Source organism: Scardinius erythrophthalmus (assembly GCF_964197995.2).
Source record: "Scardinius erythrophthalmus genome assembly, chromosome: 24".
Classification (NCBI taxonomy): Eukaryota; Metazoa; Chordata; class Actinopteri; order Cypriniformes; family Leuciscidae; genus Scardinius; species Scardinius erythrophthalmus.
Window position 1 is genome coordinate 10,242,669 of NC_138244.1, and position 18,185 is coordinate 10,260,853.

Here is an 18,185-nt window from a genome sequence, read left to right on the forward strand (position 1 = left end):
CTACCTATTACATACCCACCCTCAAATAACCATGAACCAATGGTAGTTCGAAGGTGTTTACTAGCCGGAGTGAACTTTTCCGTTAAAAACTGTTGGCAAACTGTTTCGAACTCCCGAAAAGAACTCCAAATTAAGTTCGTTTTGGCCTGATTTTGTTTGAAATTACGCCACACCAGTTAATTTTTCAATTTTGCTTGGATTATATCAGTGCCTTAAGGGTGAAGTGTGTTATTTCTGTGCCACAAGTGGCTCAAAACATAACTGTGAATACTGACTATTTTCAAATACGTAAAAAAGAAAAAGGAAAAGAAAAAATGAATGAGCTAGTAACTCAAAAATAGCACTGCAACTGTGCCATCTTAGGTGAGTGATGTGTGTATAGCAAAAGAGCTGATTTATGCATGGCAGGGCGTTCAGAACTTTCCCTGAGAGAAAACACACTGCAGCAAAGAAGACATCCGTGGTAAAAGACACTTCTAGTGCACTGCGCCACACCCGCGTCAAGCCAAATATACAACACATGCATCAAACCATAGAAGCCTGGCCATGAAAGATTTAGTAGGATAACACTCAGTCACATGGAGCCCGTCATTCATTATCCATGGGTATAACAAGATTCTGGTTAGTTGGTGGATTCAGCTAATGATATTCACAGTTTGAGCATGGAGACGGCAAACTGTCCAGCGGGCATGCGTGGAAATTGAATTAGGTCTATTCTCAAATATTTTGAAGATGACAGGTCATCTGTTACTGAGTGGTAGGATGAATGTCTGAGGATAAGAGAGGTTTTTGGTTTGGGATTATGATGAATTGTGGGACATAATGTGGATGACAAGGGTAACTTTTCAACTTTAAGGTTCAATTCAGGTGCATTTGGCAATGCAGCAAACCTACAAACAAGTGTAAAAGTGTTGATATACGGGTAGTTGATATGAAAAACGTATGGGAAGTTGATATGTGTGACATGCTATACTCAATCAAATCATTTTAAACAACATTTTTGTCATTGTTTTATTATTATTATGCATGCTGTTTTTATGCTCTCATATTAATTGAGGAATATTTATACAAAATTTCATTTAAAAATGAACAAGGGAACACATAAAATGTGAGAAATAAATTGAAACAAAAATATAAAAAATATTATAATATAATATAATAAAATAAAATAAATATTATATATATATATATATATATATATATATATATAATTTTGAACCTAAAATTTTACATAAATACAGTATATGCACACAAAATGAAATTTGCTCCTGTCTACCTCGTCTTCATGCATAAAATGCCCTTTATTGAATATTCCAAGATGGCAGAACAAAGCCAAAGATGCCAAAAATGTCCGAAAAGAAGATTAGAACAAGTAAACAAAATAGGAGGGAGGCTGCTGTGAAAGAACTGATGTGATATCTCTCCCTCTCATCATATTTTATACCTCATTATCGCAGACGTGGCACAGCATGAGAAATGACAGGCTCTTCAAACGGCCCTCACAACACTCTTCTCCAAAATGGAGGAAAATGTCACCAAAACCGCAGGATTGCGGCCGGTGTGTGTGTAGCTTTCGGGGACAGGAGCCCAAAGCCTATTACATCTCAGTATTCATCATACATCTGATCATCACAAACCCGACTATTCACTATTCTATACTATCTATGATAATGAGAATGTTCTGAGCCAGTCTACTTATCTACTATAATGTATATTATAACATCCATGCAGTGTGTCCCACAATAAATAGCATTATGTGCTGTATAATGTCTCAGTATGTCCTTTTGTAAAAGTTACATTTGTTATCCAAGTTGTTTTTACATACCAAAAATAAAAACTAACTCCTGAAACTAGCCTCTGTAAACAGCAAACAGTGTCAGTAGCCGGCCCACACTTTTTTAAATCAACCAGAAAACAAGCCAATGTGAAACTCTCTCTATATACATATTCAGCATTGCTGATATTGGATTGGCTGAGAAGTCTGAATAGGGCTGGGCTTTGTAAAGTGGGCGTGGTTAAACAAAGGGGTTGGTCTAGTAGTGGAAGTTTGTATGTATGTATGTATTTGTTTCCGGTTTACTTTCAGAACAAATCTGTTGAATTAGCAATGAATCACTTATAAAGAGTTTTGTTCATAAATGAATCAACAACAAATATTGGTCAGATGGATCAATGAATCACTCAATAAGACACTCACTTGTCGCAACCTACTGGCGTAACCAATAAATAACCAGGAAAAAAGCCTTGGAACTGCAGCTCATTTCTCTTCCTTTAGAGGCACATCCAGTTTTTTCAGCGCAGCCAAATTAAACACAATCTAATTGCTCATAATCAAATACACAGATTGGTCTTCCTGGGTCTAAATGAGGTTAATCATATTGGTTTAAAATCTGTCCTGATAATATTCGTGCTTGTCTCTCATTTAGATCAGTTAGTAAGTGTCTTGTTCTGATGCAATCCCTGGAACATACCAGCACTGGCTGGGTTTCTTTGTCTTGCGTTACACTGCTTTTCTCTTTTTTTGAACCACAAAGCTGACTTCCCTAAACATTATAGATGTATCTAGGCTATGTGCAGTCCTTCCCTTTGGTATTGGATCTTTCTCTGCAGGTTTGGACTTGAAACTGGGGCATGAACAAGTACTTGGGGTTCATTTTTCTCAAAGCACACCCTAAAATAAGCAGTGAGGGGCAATGTTTTGTAATGGAGAAGTTGCTATAGTCTGTAGTTTGTTTAAATGGGTCATACCATCTTAACCATCATGTTCTGCTGAGATTGATTTTGATATCTTTATGCTTGAGGTCACAGATATATATACAGTAGAGTATAAATCGCATATTTGAGGTCTAAACAACTGCATTCTTACCTAAAAAACTATATTCCATGACACAATAACTACAATTATAGTGGGTTTGCTCCTCTGCCATGATGCTTGATGTGAGAGTAAAGATCTGGCAGAAACAAGTGGAGCGATACAAATGTGTTTCCGTGCGATATTAGTAGAATATCACATTGCTGGAAAAGGCTCTCAACCAATCAGATTCAAGAACCAGAACTAACTTTTGTATTTGTAAACCAGCTCAAGCAAGTCCCCAACAGTTTTCAGAGGATTTTAGTTGGATGATTTAACAACATACTGTATGCTGTGACGGTAATAAATGTGACAAGTAGAAAAACTTGACAAAGTTCAAAGAAAACACCCGCTGAGAACAAAACCACAGCCAAAATCCCATGTGGTTGACACAAATGTCACATCTTTCAGAGCTACTGCGACCACAGCTCTGATGATGACAGTGACATCTTCATTAACAGAGATGCTATTTCTAACCCAGTGCAAAGATGATCTAATTTAGCTCTCGCTGAAAGCGTTGATTGACTCAAAACTTGTGAGTAAAGCCGAGAGAGGTAAACTAAAGCCTCTCCAAACACCGGCAACCTGCTGTTAATTCATCATGATCTGACCATGAAGCTTCTGTGTAGCTCCTGAACTCTGCCTCAAAAGCTTTTTATAAATATGAATCACAGCTCCAGGAACACAGATTCCGAATTCATTTTCATTCATTTTCATGGCTCCAAAAACCTGCAAGTCTCGAAGGAGCCGTTGGCGTCAGAGGATGGGCAGCAAGATGATGTCTACACCAAATTAAGTTTTCAGAACAATAACAACAACAATACCTCTGGTAAGACTAATGCAAAACATACACATTTCTATTCATAGTAAAATTCCATCAATTGAATTGAATAATCCTTGTATTTTAATTGAATTATTGATTAAGGATTGTTCAATTATTCAATTAAAATATGTAAGGATTCAATTCAATTTGATGGAATTTTACTATTAACTGAAATGCATAAATCTTAAAAAAAGTGCACAGGCACTTTATTTCAGCGGTCCATTTAAAATACAATTATTTAAATGATCTAAAATTCACATTGAATGATCTAAAATATAACTTTTTAGGTTAGATAATTGAAAAAAAAAATGTAATTATCTAAAATACACATTTAAATGATATAAAATACAAAGAATTACAAATATGTGTGAATTACAATGTTGCTTTAATAATTTTTTTAAATTAAAAGTAGGTTTTGACAGCATTAATATGCTGAATTAAATTACTTTAGCTGTTTGAATGTCTTTTGAGCTAAAGAAACGGATTTGTGAAGGAATCATTCTGGTTTTGTGAGCCAGATCAACTGAAAGACCTGACTCAAAAAAATAAACAATTTGTTCAAAAATGAATCTATAGTGTCAAGGAAATTATGGTGGATCTTCATTAAATAACTTAAATTTAGGCCGATTTACAGCCTATTTACTAAATATAGTACATGCATCTTATGAAATGCTTTTATGGTGCTAGTCCCTATTCATTGCAAGAAAAAAAAGAGATGAATACAGAATAAATAACCTAAAACTGGTTTGGCTTGATTGGACTGGTTCATTTGGATTGGTTCAGGTTCATTTTGGTTGAACTATCCCTTTAAAAAGATAAGAATCGGTCTGTAATGGTTACGGCCCTTGAAAGAAGACCAGAGCATTCATCCCCATGTCCACAAGTCAGTAAATGATCTGTGTTATCACTGAACTTTATCTCTGAGATGTGTTTGAGGGGAAAATAACAGAAAGAATCAGTTTGTGCGATCAGTTGTTGTCATGACAGATGAGAGCTGCAATTTAATCCTTCTTAATACTGCGGAAATTTTATTCTGTCCACTGGCCACGGATGGCTTTAGATTACTCTCTGTCTCTCGGAGCTGGAGTGCATAGATGACATGAGAAAAAGATTTATCTGTTTCTTGTCTCTCTGTTGTCTCATTGCATTTTATTATTGCTGTAGACATCTGATTGCAGCTGGCGTCTCTCATCATTGATAAACTATGGCATGGAGCGTTCTTTGCTCACTTAGAGGAGGAAATGACAGTCTGCCTCTGTGAAACAAAGCTATTGCTGTTTGTTTTGTATTGTTTAACTGACTGGTTTCATGAGCCACTAAATTCATCAATGCAAAACAAAAAACTCACGTGACTTTGCCTCAAAAGTGGATGTAATTAGATGACTGGACAAACCAGCGGATCAGTTTCCTTGCACAGCAGCTCAAATGTTGATTTGACTATTCTAAAATGCCTGAGCCAAACTCTGAATAACACATTGCGTTTCGTCTGCGCACTGAGACGCAAGTCATTTATGATGTACGAAAAACGACCAAAAGTGGCTTCCCTGAACGCAAAAACGTCATATTATTTTTGCAGAAAGTGACGGTTTTGTTCCCTTGAACACATTGGATGGAAACTCTGCTTTATTCATAAATGTTTTATGCGATATTCCAATTTTGCGCATTAGTTAAAGGCGCAGTACGCTGTTGATATTTGAAATCACCAAAAGAAACTCGCCCCTACCCAAAAGGATCACACCCCTATCTTGTTAGCCCCACCCCCAAAGTGTTCAATCCACTTTCAACAGCGTTTCTCAGAATTCGCTCACTGCACCTTTAAATTCGCAGCTTTGGATGAAATCTTTGCTAATGAGATCAATATGAAATCAAAATTTAATGCAATTTCCTTTTTTCACATTTCTGACACTGTAAGGCTTCATCAGTCTTTACTGCAAAGGCAAATATGAATGTTAATCCTTCATCAAAATGTAATTGCTTGTTCATCCTCTGTAGTGACTTTCCAACACCCACTTTTCATAATGCAATCAATTCCCAATGGAAAAAATCGTGTTTTCTTGTTGAATACCCAGTTTCACTCAGAAATGAATCATATTATGGAGGTAAAATGGGTTGAAAACTGGTAAACTAATATTATTTCATCGTTATTCTGTTTTTTTTTTTATGTTTTTTTTTATTGTATGCATGAAAACCTATCTAAATGTATAAAATCATTAAAAAAAAAATACTATAATATAAAAATAAAAATGAGAGAAAATAATTTATAATGATTTTGAATAATTTATGTCATCCATAGCTTTGGTGAGAAGCTTGCATCCTGGTTAACAGCAGCACAGTGCGTGTTGATGTATGTTTCCACACAACCCCTCCCAGCATTCCCCTCTCCAGCTCTCCCTAGATGAAACAGCCAGCTGGGTGTTACATAACCGTCGCTCTCTGAGTTCACGTATGCACCTATTTTCCTGCTCCCGTGTGCAGTTTCTCTCCCTTTAATCATGCGCTGTAATGCACAAAAAACAATGAGCTGCATAAAAACAGATATTTACACAATTCAGTATTATTATACTGTGCTGTATGCAATATTCATGAAAGAGTCAATCTGATGGATATTTCACTGGATATATGAGGGTTCATTTACATATTCGTCAATTAATTACAGTAAAGGCCCAGGTCTTTTCAGACATCTGGAGAACAAAATTTGGATGCTTGACTGGGATTTTTCTAAGATGCATTTTTAAATCATCATTTTATTAAGTCATGAGAATAAATTACATTAATAATTTGGTAACACTTTATTTTAAGATGACATAGTTACACGTTACTACATTAGCACTTACTATAGAAATAACACTAAAATATGCATAATTACAAGTAACTAACCCTAAACCAAACCATAATCCTAACCGTAACTCTACACTAAAAACATGTAGTAAATTAATATTATTCAGTACTTATGTAAGTACAATGTAACTATCACCTTAAAATAAAGTGTAACCGGTATGCTCATATATAGTAATTCATGCTCATACATACATATATATATATATATATATATATATATATATATATATAGTAAATATAGAATTTTCCCCAAAATGTCATGCATCAAAGGGTTACATCTAATACCTTACAATGAAAGCATGGAAATTAATTCCATGCACATGCATTTTAAGGTCTACAATATTTTCCATCTTTAATCTTGTGGTAGCCACACATTCGATAACACGCTTTTAATACTATCAGGCACACGCGCATAGACAGATTTGGAGGGATAAATACAATCCGAGAGGTCCATTAAGCTGAAGAGGAGACGCGCGTCTCACCCACCTCTATTTGAGCTTGGAGATGCACACATTACTATTACAAATTTAAAGTTATTGATCGATTCCCATGCCTTGCAGCTCAGCAGCGCACACATAAAACATGCTGTGTGAAGAGTTATCAAGATCTCCAATAACAATAACAAGACTCCATTTGTGGCATAGCACGTGTTAACTGCAACAACTAGTGTTAAGTCTAGATACATTTTCAAAGAGATTTAGTGCTGATAAGCAGGAGAGGATCCCACACTGTATCACGTCTAGCATCATAACTCTATGGAAGCCAGAGGTATTAGTGGTACCATTAGGAACAAGCTAAATCTTATTGATTTCCTTGGCATGACGGGAGTCACAAAATGTCCTCGCATCCATTAACCAAATGATACCCTTTTCCAGGCCTAAATTATATTTAAAAGGTAGGTGAATGAGAGCGAGTCTATAGTTAACATGAGATAATTTATCAACTCTTATTACAGCTATATAATATTTTAACTTAAAGAACAATCAGTGAATCAGCTCCACTTGGACCCCAAAAGTAGATTGTCTTTGAAATTACATGGGCGTCCAACATATAACTGAACAGATTGGCGAGTATAGCTTTTATGAAATATCATTTAATAATTTTTACATTTCAACTGGTATTAGACACAAGATAAAACAAATGACTTCTGTCCCACCAGTTTCATCAAATGCAGAGCAGGGCTGACGTCAAAACCCGGAAAACTAATTCACCAGTGGTTCCCTTGAGATTTTCCGGTGGGGTTTTTCAAGTAAAATAAGGTATGTGGTAAACATAAGTTGATGAAACATAAATTACACACACCCATATATAGAAAAAACATCATTTTGAAGCTGTTACGTTAATAAAAAATAATCAAGCTTATGTTCCTAATAGGCTAAGTAACTCGATAAGAACTTTTGGTGTGTGAGTGTGTAATTTACGTTGTAGAACAAAACGTCCAAGTATCGTCAACTTATGTTTACCACAGACCTTATGTTACTCATAAATTGAAAACCCATTATTAAAACCCACAGAAATCTTGAGGGAACTGGTGAATTAGTCTTCCGGGTTTTGACATCATCTCTGCACCATTGCAACACTTCGCCGTCTCTATCTTTAATTGGTCAAACAAACAACTGGCCCCGCTCCAAATTCATGCCATTGGTGGAGCCTGTTGCTATGTGTGGCTTCTCAAACAAATAAAGCAATGTTTTGAAAACACCACAGGTTTTTTTTTTGTACTTTTTGGAGACTTCAAAATGGCTTACTTATAGTCTAACCTGATCTTCTGAGGCAACATAACTATTTTACGCTTTGGCGATGGTGAATTCATTTGAATTCGCACAATTTGAGTAGGCCTAGTACAAAAACAGATTTTTAGAAGAAAAGACTAAGCTTAAATCTAACTCTCAGTGGAGTATAAGAAAATCGTACAAAACCATAGAAATTAGATCATACAAATTCACCTCCAATTCACCAAAACGTTAAATACTTTTGAAATACCATGAGGGTGTGTTGTATAGTCTTAGTATATTAAACAAGAATAAGAGAGATTTCAAAATGCATAATCTTTCGAGGTTAAAGGTACAATATGTAGTTTTTTTGCTTTAAAAATAGCAAAAATCACTATATCTATGTTATATATGTTTTTTAGTTGTGTACTTACATTATCCCGACTGTTTCCAACAACTTTCAAACCAGGAGAAATTTGTAATTTAATTCGAAGACATGTCACGTTTCTTTATTTCCGTTTTGTCGCCGTCAATGGCGTCACATCCGCGTTCTCCCTGGTTTCCGCTCGTACTGCCATAGCAACCAGAGCTATGAACCAGAGCCCTCTGATAGTAACCAAGGCAACAGACGTGGACAACTGTGTAGTTCGTAATGTCTATCTGCATGCTGTTGTTGTTTCGTTCAAACATTTTGGACCATGGCAAGCAGACTTTGGATAAAAAAGGAGAACTAAAACGAGAATCAATATCAGCGCGGTGTTTTCGAGATGCCGAGAGCTCCCATAGACAGTATATAAACGAGAGCTCCACGTCCGAGACTTCGACCGCTTCTACATGTACTTTATTAAACAGGTGAGCACATTTACATAAAACTAATCAATGTTATATAGTTCAACAATGATTAAATGTTAGAATATGATCTGTATGTTATTCTAATGTTGATCTAGCTTACTGCTAGTCTCATACAGATAAACTAACACATAGAATAACATAAATTTCAACATATTCAAATGCAGTTTAGTGTGATAGTGTAATGTTAGACCAAGTGAAACAGCGCTGCGTTACCTCACAAGTTTAATCTGTCTAATAAACTGACCTGTGAGTTGTAATTCTGCACTTGCGTGTAGTTCGGTAGAATGAAATGTCCATATTCCTTTTATATCAGCGGGACTCGCGTCACGTGTGGAGCTGATAGCTGTCTCTTAGCAATCCCGACATGCTTCATATCACAGTCATGATAAAAACATCGATGTATTTACTCATGCATAAACATTATTAGATTGGTCGGCATGACGTTGACGACAAGATCCATAATTCTTAGCAAATGTTGCACCATCAAACTACACCTTTGTTATTGTAAGAGGTTGGCGACCCCTAGTGGCGAAAAAAAAATACATATTGTATGTTTAAATGTGATATTTAATTTAAAAAAATGGCTTTATTTTGTCAATTGCAAATTATTAGTATTTTATGTACGACCAGTGATTTTGATTTAAAAATGACAATGACAAGCAAATGAACCATTCACAATACGACCAGAAATGCACAATCAAATTTGATTCATATTGACTTAAACACACATTAACTCTTAATGCACAATTCAATCATATGTAGGCTACACCACAACACATGCCTAAGATAAAACATTGAGGCTCAACCTCTCCAAATGGGTTTTCATAGTTAAAACCAAAGAGTTTATCAATGGGCATAAAATATCTGTTCAAATGCATAGTTATTCAGTTAAAAAACAGCACAAAGGGAATAAATCACAGAGGCTCAGGGAAAAGCCGCCATGTTGATCTATTAGGGAGAACCCTGCTGTGAGCAGAGCTCTAGTAAAATATTAAAGAGTCTGCAGACATCCACGCACTTCCTCACTTCAGCAACATTTTCTTCTACGGCTGACTATTATTGCATACCTATATATATGTTTTATTTATTTTTAAATCCATTTGTTGGTCATAGAAAACTCCTCACTGACAAGGAAACTGAGCTTTTGTGATGCTTAACTAGATGTATTTGTGCTTCATTGTGTTGACGCTGTCACCTCTTGGAGATAAACAGATATAAAAAAAAGTCGGAGGTTAATCCTCATGGTTTCAGGAAACAAAAGTGAGGAAAAAGAGCTCTTTTTGCAGTAAAGCATGATTTTCAGGGACGTTCTATTCCAGCTTCTTCTTCTTTTTTGCTTCCTCTTGAGATTTAACGTCCAAAAAAAAGCTTCTCTCGCAAACATAAAACACCAAGCCAACTGTAGGACTGCAAAATTGGCAATACACTAACTGCCAACGCTAGATTGAAAAAACAGAACGAGTTCTTTTAACAAGTTCCACTCTTTGCACATGCTCACATTCAATTCCGTCCATGTAGATTAGTTACAAATGATTAAAAACATGAGCATTAGATAAAGTTAGTGGTGAAATTGAGTGTGAAGTCCCAGTTTAGTCACAGTAATGGTGGCAATTTTTCATACGGTTTCTTATATATATAACCTAATTCTTTGCATCTCATTGATCTCATGGTAAAAGCTAGTACATTTCACAACTTCGCTTTATATTTGGATCATCGATGTATATATATACATAGGCCTATATATAAACATGGTCCAATGTTGAAACTAAATTTAGACTACAAGATATTCATTAAAAAGCTAGGTTTTTTCTTTCTTTTTAGAAATGAAAGACATTCCATTTGGGAATTGTGTGCTATTTTGAAAAGTCTGAGTATTCGCCATCTCTTCTAGGGAGCTTTAGACTCGTTTCTGACAGTGGAACATCTTACACTATGATGCAAAAATGGGTCCAAATTTGATGTAGCGCTTCTGCTAACTCAAAGCAGTTTCCAAGATCTTGTTTTCAGCCTGCATTCCCTCGCCGAGAGGTGCCTCTAATAAGTCATATTTTTATAACATGTTTTCTGCCTTTGATCACCAGAAATCCACGGAGGAGCAGTTTGAAAGCCACAGAAGACAGCTAATGATCCAAAGAAATCTAGGAGGAGGAGTTTTTTTCTAGGTTTGCCAACATGAATAAGTTCACCTGCAGTTAGATGTACAGTATTATTTACTACATAACTAGCTTCATCATGAGATTTTTGTCTCTGAGAAAGGCTATAATGGTGATTCTGGTGCCCGTGAGACATTTAGAGGACATAAATAATGCATATGTTTTTATCCATTGCAAGGAGATCCCCCACCCTTCAGTACACAACTAGCACGCACACAATTTATAAATACACACAACTTGCATTCGCCCACACAGCACAAATACACACACACACAAGGTGGAATGCGCTGAAAGTGATACATCAAAACATCAATTTTATAATTTAATCAGTTCACACGCTTGCATCATTGCACATCTCATTTTCATGAACTTAATGATGCTTTTCATGTCTAAAAGAGAAGGCCAGCATATCTCTCTTTTCTGCGAGGATCAGTAATCTGAAAAAGCAAGTTTTGTAATGCTTCCAGCACAACTTCTCTCCACGATTGATGACCGCTCTTCTTTCCGAAAGTGGCGACGATTGTGCACTTTATCATATTAAATGATTGCATCACTTAGTCTCTGCGGGAGAAATATTTTCACTGTGTATTGATTACGTAACTGCTTCCAAAATCTACTAGGCAGCAACCAGACTCTTATTGATTCATTCTATAAATGGAAGCATCACCTAAACGCTTCAATGTCTTCGGCTACAGTTGAATTTAAAGAAAACTCCCTTTAGCTGAGTTTTCTGTGCTTAGTTTCCATGCCTCTGTGAGCTTCAAACATGGTTATACTCTTTAATATTTCATAAACTTTTACTCTGCAGAGTCCCCCACTGCAATCTCTACTATGGACTTTGATGGCAAAACAAAACAGAAAAACACATTTGATACACAATATCACTATATATATCTAATACACAATACACAAAGAAACAAATCAACTTTCTTACCGTTGAATTATGCTGACTATGCATCAAAATAGTCCCTCTATTTTTAAAAATGGGAAAATTTGAAATACCCCAAAAAGCTGTGTATCCGGTAATGACGGCCTGTGTTCAAACATGAGAAAGAGAGAAAGAGAGAGGGATCATCCAGACGGCCAGCAGAGATGCTGAACAGGAAGATTAGGATGCGAGCGCTCTTACACACACTCTCCTTCCCTCCTCCCGATCCGTTCATTATAGGAGGAGCTCGCAGAACACGCCCAAGCAACTCACAATGGTAGAGTCCATCCCTACCTCTCTGCTCCTCGCTCACTCCCATGTGCCAGAGCTGGCGTGAGTGAGCAGCGATTGTTTGTGATAGAGAGAGAGAGAAAGAGAGAGAGAGAGGGCGAGAGAGATGGAGGGAGAGATATTGTAGAGAAAACATGAATGCACATCAGGCAGGAGGGCAGATGGATAGCTGCTGATGGGGGGGGGGGTCTTTATTAATGATGGATGGGGTTGCTTCAGTGGACTGTGATGAAAATGCATATCTATCTATCTATCTATCTATCTATCTATCTATCTATCTATCTATCTATCTATCTATCTATCTATCTATCTATCTATCTATCTATCTATCTATCTATCTATCTATCTATCTATCTATCCATCCATCTCCACCTTACATTCACCCCATGAAAGGGAAATGCATCACTATTCTTCACATATTGTTTACCAACTGCAGTGCTCTCACCTGGCAAGGTGTGTGTGTGCCAAAGTGCTTCAGTGTTTGCCATATGGAAGTGCTGCATAGTCTGTACTTAAGAACAATGAATTGCCTAAAGCCTGATGAAAAAACCTCCCACAACTCACATGTGAATAAAGCAGATGTCGTAAACACTGTTGTTTCACCAACTCGAGGCTTTCTGCTTCACCTGACTTACACTGGATGTATTTAGTTACGTATTTAAACATTATTTATTCTGATTCATTAGTGTTGACAGACATATGTGACTTAATTAAAAAATATGTGACATCCTGATTTTTCTTGTGTTCCCTGCACGTATTGAGTTGGAAATGGAATCATTGCATTACATTATATGTATGAAACACATAGTAGGTATTTAACTAATATAAATACCAATATTTAACTAAATATTTTGTAATTATTGCAAAAAATATAAAAAAGAAGACAAATTAAATGAAGGAAACATGGTTCATTTAAATGAATAGTTCAAATAAACCATAAATGCTACAAGGTGCAAAGCAAAATGACAGTTAAATGTGACATTTTTCCATTCATTGGAAATATGAGCTTGGTGCAAGTGCAATGAAATGTGACAAAAACAGTACATCTTTTCCCGTTTATTGGAAAAAATTGCTTGTTGTTACTAAAAAAAGCTACACTATTTAAAACAGCGACTATCGGACAACAGAAAGACACAGAAAAACGTAAGGAGTGTTGTTAATGTTAGTAGTTACTCTCCAACACTGCCTCAACATCAGCTTATTAGCACGAAATGAGAAAGCAATAGATATTTTCGAATAATGCTCATATGGATAAACAACCATGTTCTACTCCTGTATTTCTGCACCAGCCTACTACATAATAGATTTTGAACCTGCTGATGAATACATTCATGCAGCATTTATATGGTACAGGGGGAGAGATCTAATATGGAGCTCCAGCAAGTGCAGTGTGATTCAGATGCTTCCTCCATGTGTTCCTCCCCCTGCCCACTGGTCCAGCCCCTGTCGGCAGACCCAGTTGGTTTGACCTGCTGCTGGGTCGTCATTATAAAGAGTGGATGTCCCACACAGGAAAGGGAAAATCTCACTAATCCCACACAACATAATTCTGCTTGCAAGAGGATTAGGGTCAAGCATTGGGTACAGCCCATGACCAGATTTAAATCATACACCCTTGCCCACTCCTCATCTGCCATCATCATCATCTTCATCATCATCATTGCCCTTTACCCTGAAATGAATCAAAACAAGGCACCCTTTGCGGGTGGGAAAACATGCCCTAGGCTGTCAGGTCAGTCGTGTGATTGTTAAAACAGGTTTCTAAGCCAAAGGCTGTTTCTGCTTGGGTGGAAATGAACTGTTTCTCCATCCATGTGAGGAAGACAGGAACCTCGCAGGTTGAGACGCCTCTCGAGACATCTTTGGCAAGATGAAAGTTTTCTGCAGTCTTTACTTCATATGAAAGACAAACGCATTTCTAAAGCCAAACATCAGTAACAAAACATTGTTACACTTTCCATTTGTTAACATTAGTATTACATTAGTTCAAATGAACTAACAATGAAAAGTACATCAATCACTTATTAATCTTAACATTTTCTAATACATCATTAAAATAAAAAGTATTTGTTAATGCTATTTAAAAGACCTGAGCTAGCAAGAACAAACAATAAACAGTTGTACTTCAACTAAAGTTAACAAAGATGAATAAAACTGTAACTTGCACATTGTTAGTTAATGCATTATGTTAACTAATGGGACCATGTATAAAACACGGCCTATAACAATTGAGACAGCACAGCATTAATAAAATAGATATTCATTTTGAGATTCGCTAAAGATAACAGGGTAACACTTTAGATTAGGGAACACATATTCACTATTAAGTAGGAGTTTTCCCTCAATTACTGCTTACTGATAGTCAGTAAGATATTGTTGTAGGGGTTATGTTTAGGTATGGGGAAGGATTAAGGGATATAGAATATGGCCATGCAGAATAAGGCATAAATATGTACTTATTAAGTACTAATAAACAGCCAATATGCTATTCATGCTAACAAGCAACTAGTTAATAGTAAATAGTGTTACCAATAACAGTATTATTAAATTATTAGATTAACTTTAGGTAAACGTTAGCTGATGGCAAAAGTCATTTAATTCAAATGTAAAAGTAGAAAAAATGAGCATGCACAAATATATATCCAATATTAAATAATAAATGAACATTGCCAGATAACCGATGTGGTACCAATATATTGTGCATCTAAATGTGCAAACTGGTGCTTAACGTACAAGTAAAATGTTCACATATAAGTATAATGACTCGATTAAAACCCAATATTCATTCAAAGACCTAAAGTAAAGCCAGATTTTCCCTGCAGCACCACAGAATTATTAAACTTGATGCAAACATTTCATTTTTGAGACAGCTACTTAGAGAAAACACTCTGTATAATGCAGACTCATTGTGCTTATTTCTGCTGAAGTACTCTTCTGGCTCGAAAACAACGTTCCTTGTCCATCACTTAGGAATGATGGGCCGGGGATTGACCATATGCAGTATATTCTACAAAGCACTGGCTTGCATTTCATTTGAATTAGATTTTTTTTGGGACGTACAAATCAGTCTACGGCACTCTAGTGCATCAATGAAAGTGAAACCTCAGACGCTGAACCTTGGCTATGCCTTGGAAAACCAGTGATTGGCTGTTGTTGGCATCACTCTGTCCTCTCTGAGTAAAAACTGGGCTGCTGGGATTTGTAGTTGGTATTTGGTCGCTTGAGTGTGGACGTTTGGTAACTCTTGTCAACAGATAAGTAGACAAGACTTTACATTAATCAAACTGCGCCAGTCGTCAGTAAGCTCTGGAACAGATCATCATTAAAGTCTAGGACTAGAGAAAGACCCCCCAGTCCACCATGAGGTATAAATTAGAATGGGACTAGCAGTAAACGCTTTGTCGAAGCTCTCATCTGCTCTGGAGGATCCGCCAATAAAACCAGCAATAAAACAAGTGATATACTGCATGAGTGAGAACATGGTGCTGAGATTCACTGCAGTGTGAGCATTTAGTCATTCCACTTTATTAATAGATCAATATGATTTCAAACACAAGTGGAGTAGATTATTTGCTTGTAGTTGGGTTTTCATTAATCTATTATGAAATTTATATGAATGAATATATAATTATATGAATTTTGTGATGTGACAAAAAAATGCAGGATGGAAACAAAATGTTAAAATTCAAAAATGAATTTTTTTTTTTTTTTTTTTTTTTTTTTTTTTTTAAGATGGCATGTCAAGTCAAGTCAAGTCAAGTTTATTTATATAGCGCTTTTCACAACACAGGTTGTATCAAAGCAGCTTCACAGTAATAAATTAGAACAATACCGGTACATCAATGTTTGTTTCTAGTGGAACGTCTACGTTTGGTAATGCTGATCAATAGTATCGTTGATTGATTAATTAAATTAAATATCCCCAAATATCCCCAACTGAGCAAGCCAAAGGCAACAAAGACATGCACATAAACCATTACTGAAAAACATTTGCCAAATAAATTTCCTAGATGTGCGTCAAAAATCTCATGTCAACAAGTCATGAGTCAAGAAAAGTCAAGAAAATATGTCACTCTTTTCATTCTACTCACAGAGTCACAGTCTTTCCTCAAAATTCTACATACAATTACTTCCCAGAACTGACACATTTTACTGATGTCTCCATGAAATCAAAATTGGTGTTTTGCAGCTTTAATCTACGACTGTCAGCTTTGAGGTCATTTATATGCTACTGTACACCAAAAAGTTGACCAAACTAGCTCATATGCAAATGTGAAATTTACAGTGTTTCCCTGTACAGGGAAAATGTCTCAAAATAAAACGTGACTTACATAATGTTTAAATATGTCAATACAGAAGACAATGTTTCTCTAACCGTTTCATAAGGTGTGACATGAAATCTTATTTTTGAAAAATACTTTCACTCAGCTTAGCTGGCTATCAATATCAGAAAGCATCTTACCCTTTAAATGAAGAGTTTGTCGAAAACACAAATAGTACCTGGCAACCCACAGAGATGCCAGGTGCACCCGGTCTGCATGTGGGGGTGGATTATCTATTCATCTGAATAGAGGCAGGGCTGCTGAATAAACAAACCACAGAGGTTGATGTCTCGGCCGCCTTTGCTCTCTTGAAGCAAGCAGCAGATAACCATGTCGCTCTGGATGCCCAATTATCATATACTTGAGTGTGCTTACACCATAGAGAGATAACATACTTCACACAAATAATTCACACTCGGCTTTCTTGCTATTATGCTATTTTAAAGGTTCCTAATTTTAGGCTTACATGCATGCGAGGTCAAAATACACTTAAATGTTCTCATAACACACATTGCAGAATGATCTCTTTTCCTACAGTGCCTGCAACGTTTCAATAAAGGATTTGTTCTCTCTAAACCCCTCTTTATGGGAGCTGGTTTCCACCACTTTTTTCCTCAGAATTGAGAAATATAAACTCGCAATTGCATTTTATGAAATCAGAATTGTGAGATATAAACTCGCAATTGCAAATTATAAAGTCAAAATTGCATGATAAAATTGCAATTGGGTTTACTTTATATCACACAATTCTGAGATAAAAAGTCAGAATTTCGAGATGTAAACTCGGAATTGCATGAGAAAAAGTCAGAATTGTGAGATATAAACTCGCAATTGCATATTATAAAGTCAAAATTGCGTGATAAAATTGCAATTGGGTTGACTTTATATCACACAATTCTGAGATAAAAAGTCAGAATTTTGAGATGTAAACTCGGAATTGAATGAGAAAAAGTCAGAATTGTGAGATATAAACTCGCAATTGTATATTATAAAGTCAAAATTGCGTGATAAAATTGCAATTGGGTTGACTTTATATCACACAATTCTGAGATAAAAAGTCAGAATTTCGAGATGTAAACTCGGAATTGCATGAGAAAAAGTCAGAATTGTGAGGTAAAAAGTCGCAATTACCTCATTTATTTTTTATTCTGTGGCGGAAACAAGCTTCCATACCTCGTTTCTAAGAGCTACTCTGCTCCGATTGGTCAGATGGCCTAGTCTGTTGTGATTGGTCTACCGCTTTCAGCGCCAGTTGGAAATGAAACGCTCATTACCATATCTGAATTTCAGCTCCGGAGGCTTCCTCAGCACTCGTGCACAGTGATATAAATCAATTTGGGCCCGAATCCTCATCCTTTGGAAGTGGATTTGCATTCGCAGCATAGAAAACTGCGTCTTCTCGACATGTCAACAAC